Raw genomic sequence first — 5,365 nt, forward strand, 5'->3', positions numbered from 1 at the left:
CCCATGGACATCTACCCAAAGAAACATGACATGATACTGTAGAGAGGCCTGTACACTGATGTTCAGCACAGCACCATTCACAATAGCTAAACTTTGGAAACAACCCAGGTGCCCTTAGTGGATCAAGAAAATATGGCATATACACAAAATGGAATATTACTCAGCCATAAGGAATAATGCCATGTGGTTTGAAGGTAAATGGATGCAATTGGAGGACATTATGTTAAGTGAAGTAAGCCAGGCTCAGAAACACAATGGCTTCATAGATCCAAAAGATAAACATATACACAGAAACAAGCATGATCATACACAAAAGCTCAGATGTAGAACTTGATTGTAATAGTGGAACTACTCTATGGAACCCCAGTGAAAGAAGGTAAGAAAATAATAGAACTTCAGTAATATTGTAAAATATAAAATATGAAGGTACAGGATATAAAAATGCATAATGAAAGTTGTTGAAAAATGAGGGGTGGGAGGTAAAGGTGTAAGAGTAGTAGAAGAGGATGAATGGACCAAAGTAAAGTAAACCCACAATGAGCACACATACAGAAACCCCCTTGGGCATCAACTTAGATGTTAATAATGAAAAACAGGACTGTAAAATAGGTACAGTGTGTGCAAGGTACTGGGGGGGGAATGTGAATCAAGGAGATTAAAGTGACGGTATACAGTTGATGGACTTCATATACATATATGAAATAGACCTAAGAAACTCTTGCAATTGCTGTAAGGCAGGAGGGGATTGAAGGGAAGAGATGATGGCAGGAATGTTACTAATATATAATACAAGTCTAATTGGAAATGTCACTATGATTCCCCCTTGTTTAGCAAACATATGTTAATAAAACATTAGAAAATTACTTCAGGTATTTTTCATAGGAAATGAAATGAATAATATTTGAGAGTGCACAACTTATTTCTCCTATTCTTCAATCAAACTCCCAGGGGATGGCTGTTGTCCCACATATTTTTTTGAAGAGTAAATTTCCGTGCTGTAGCTGTTTCTCTCAGGGAATGTAGAATTCATAAGGATCATTATGAGATGTTGGAATTGATAAAATAATGAGGTAAGCTAAATTACTTTCTAATCCCTAATAAACTTTCCCTTACCTGCTACTTATTACTGTCACAGCTTTTTCAACACTCAGAAATCCTATTTTCAATCTTCCTTGTATTATGATTTCAGATGTTTTGGGATTCAGGAATTTCTCCTCTTCTGCCCACCTGATTCACCATATGACTACCTGGTATAGGGAAAGACATTGTAGAGTAATTTACTCTGTGGATTGAGATATTAAGTGTGAGTTGAGAACATCAGGTAGCAGGAGGCATGAAGAATATATTCTGAGGGCAGGATAGGTGTGAAGTCATACCACTTTAATGGGACTCATTCACTCTGCCTGGCTTTCACACAATGCCTTCTTCCAACTTCTAGTGCAGAAACCTCAGTATACAAATGATTACTTCTCTTTTTCATCCAAGTTTTAATACAACAAAAAATTTCAAAAATTATGTCCACAGTTATGAAACTAGATCAACGGAAATCCTCTTTATAGTTCATACAATTCAATTCACATATCTATCTTACAAGGGAGTGCTGCACTAACCTATATTTCTGTGTTCTGAAGTGCCCTGTTAGAATCAACTTTAGGCAGACTTTTGCCATTTTTTTTGTGTGTGGATGTGGGTGGAGAATGAGTCCATGTTTACATTAGGAAAATGAAGTTTGGTCAGCAGGAAACCAGGCTAAGGTATCAGCTGATTGGAGCACTTTGCTGTTACCTCCCTTTTTGCTTGGCTTTCCAGAAAGATGTGTGATGACATTACCACTTTTATCAAACTCCTCTCTGCTGACATGCTTCCTTTCCTCAACCTAGTCTCTCAGGGATTTATATAGTGACAAGAGAAGGTAAATTGGCTTATCCTTGTGTGGGATTCAATCTTTAATTTATCAAGAGAGCTTTGATACATTTCACATTCCAGAATCTTAGAATTCTCAGAACTAACAACAGTAAGTTTTTGAATGCAGGCTAGTACAATGTTTCTGTTTATATGGAAAAATAAAAGCTATGAAAGAGAACTTTTTCTACTAGACCTGAGACTGCTAGAAATTGTACCTTTATTGCAAGCTGTACTTTTTCTGTGTGAGAGGCATTTATGTAATAGATGTCTCCTGAATTACACTATTAATACACATCATGTTTTAAGTAAATAAAAACAAATTTATGATTATAATTCTGATTGTTATCATCCAACATATCAAATGTATGTTTTGTATTCATAGAGAAAGGTATTTTTGTTCATCATTGAAAAGTTTATTTTGTTGAAACAAGTTGCAACAATTCTCAAATTATAACTTTAACAAATTTATATCTATTAATTATAGATTTTCATGTTTCAGCCATTGTTTAAACTACAACAATGGTTTCCATCTTTAATCTGACACTTTTAATGTCTGATTAGAGTGACAAAATATGTATATTCCTTAAGGAAAACTATACCGTTGACAAAAACAAAATAAAAGGGGGAAAATTGTCCACTACTAGGTTTGATACATAACCTTTGTGGTTCAACTAGACAACTCAGTTGAGGATAACTATTGTCACATGTCTTTCTTTTATGCTAAATGAAGAAAGTCACACAAGAAATAAACTGATAACTTATCATAGACAAAATGCTACTCTCCACTTATAAGTAGAATACAACAGACAGAAGTCATCTCTGTTACACTTCAAAGCCTTAAGGTCTCTATGATATAAACCATATTGAAAGTTTCATTTATTCTAATTAGTCTTTGGTAAGGGAATCAATGCTGTATTATGGCATAAAGAACTGCCTTATAAGTTCATTTTTAAGAGTAATAAAACAAAGTGAATAACCATAAAATGTCAATTACTAAATAAAATAATATGGAAGACAAAGACATAAATGCAATAGTATGCTATAAAACTATATTTTCAGGTCCTTGCTCATATTAATTTCTCTGATTTCTACTTTCTTTCCCATAATTAAGGACTTTACCCTTGCTTACAAGCAAGGCAGCTCTATGCAATGTATTTCTACCACAAATGCAGTTAGTTCCATAGTTATATTTCAAACAATACATGTTAAGAATAAAACATCATAATATTTATAAAAGTTACTAATTGTACCAGGAGCAGTGGCTCATGTCTGTAATCCCAGCTACATGGGAGATTGAGACAAGAAGGATCAAGTTAGAGGCCAGCCCAGGCAGAAATTTCATGAGACCTAATCTCAACAACAATATAACACTCGGTTTGGTGGTGCTCACCTGTCATACCAGCTACATAGGAATCATGAGGAAGATTACACTCCAGGCAGTCCAGAGAAAAACATGACATCCTACTGAAAAAAAAAGAGTGCTGAGACTTTCTCATGCAGCAACTTCCTAGCAGGTACGAATTGTGAATTTCCACCAAAGAAAATTTTTAAGTTTGTAAATGACATCAGAACTAAAAGTAAAATTTAACTTTCAGATGTAAAAGCAAACAATCTTAGAAAATGGTAAACAAGGTCCAAATACTCAAACTACAACAGTGCAAATAAATATGGTAGAAATCTGTTACTCTAATGTGTATATCACAAAGAAAAGTTGACTATTTGAAGAAGTTTCATGAAGAATCATTGATGATGACTTTTACATGTAGACATGTGAACATGCTTACTTTTCTACTATAGGCTGAGTATAAATTTTTTCTTTAATAAAAGGGATCAGATATCACAAAATTCCAATAAGAAAAGAGCTGTTTGCTATATTTCATTGCCAATATTCACTTGTTTTACGTTAAATTCAATATCTTATTTTTTTCCACCACAGATATTGTAAACGAAATAATCAGAATAAGAAACCACACTGTGATCCCAGAGTTTATACTCTTGAGCATATCAGACAACCCAGAACTTCAGGTTGTAACTTTTATCTTTTTATTTGTGACTTATCTAATAAGTGTCACTGGAAACCTAAACATCATCATGCTGACATCACTGGATTCACTTCTAAAGACTCCTATGTATTTCTTTCTACAGAATTTCTCCTTCTTAGAAATTATATTCATGAGTGTTTCCATCCATAGATTTTTCTGGTCAGTAATTACTAAGGTCCAGACCATTTCCTATAACAACTGTTTAGCTCAATTATTCTTCTTCATCTCCATGGTATGTCTGAATTCCTTCTTCTGACTGCTATGTCCTATGATCGTTATGTTGCCATCTGCAAGCCTCTGCCTTACACCACCAAAATGAATAGGAAAATTTGCACTCTTCTTGTCTTCACTTCTTGGCTGGCAGGATTTCTTACCATTTTTACACCACTCATGCTTATCCTCAAGGTAGATTTCTGTGCTTCCAATATCATTGATCACTTCTCTTGTGACTATTTCCTATTTTACCACCTCTCATTTTCAGACACATGGCTGTTGGAGAGGATTGGCTTTTCCTTTGCCTTTGTTGCTCTGTTATACACACTGGTATTAGCAATTCTGTCCTACATATGCATCATAACCACCATATTGAGAATTCCATCTGCCACACAGAGGAAAAAGGCTTTCTCCACCTGTTCCTCTCAGTGGATTGTCATCTCCATCTCTTATGGAAGTTGTATATTTATGTATGCAAGCCTTCAGCAACAGAAAGAGCATCATTGACCAAAGGAGTAGCAGTTTTCAACACTTCTTTGCTCCCAAGTTGAACACTTTTATTTATATCTTGAGAAATCAGCAAGTAAATCAAACCTTCAAAGACGTGGTTCATAAACAGTGTTTTATAGAAGCAAATGAGAGTATGTATTGACATGAATAAATACCATTGTGAGAATTCAATAAAGCAGAAATCACATTCAGTCACCCTCTATCTTCCTGTATCCATCTCAGACCTTCTTCAAATGCTGAGCTCATTAGTGTCAGATTTGTTTTTCAGCTGAAAGTGACTATGTTGTATCTTCCTTAAAACTACCTGTTAGTTCCATATAATTGATTTACAATTCTTTTTATCTATTTTTTTTCTTTTTTCTGAGACAGGCTGCAGCTGAGTAGCATAGTGTGATTTGAAACTCCTGATCCCCTTTCAGTTAATTCCAAAGTATCTGAAACAAAACCAGTAGTCCAAACTTGATTTACACCTCTGAATAGAAAACCAATGACTTAAGGCATACAACCTTTTCTTGTTACACTTAATACTAAAAGTATTTTTGTTTTCATTTTTCCAATAGTAAATTCTGTTTTAATGAATGTCATTTTCAATTTCTGTTCTGTAATGAGTCCCAATTTACAAATTATAAGACATTGAAAATGAATTAAATATATACAACAAACATCACTTATGTACTATATATTGTCCATTCTTT

At 34.2% G+C, this 5,365-nt stretch overlaps 1 pseudogene; it reads left to right on the forward strand.

Moving 5' to 3' along the window:
* The first annotated feature begins 536 nt into the window (after window positions 1–536).
* On the forward strand, window positions 537–4,812 carry LOC141425948 (olfactory receptor 6C3-like; annotated as a pseudogene).
* Window positions 4,813–5,365: the final 553 nt, after the last annotated feature.

The sequence above is a fragment of the Castor canadensis genome, chromosome 8 (assembly GCF_047511655.1).
Source record: "Castor canadensis chromosome 8, mCasCan1.hap1v2, whole genome shotgun sequence".
Taxonomy (NCBI): domain Eukaryota; kingdom Metazoa; phylum Chordata; class Mammalia; order Rodentia; family Castoridae; genus Castor; species Castor canadensis.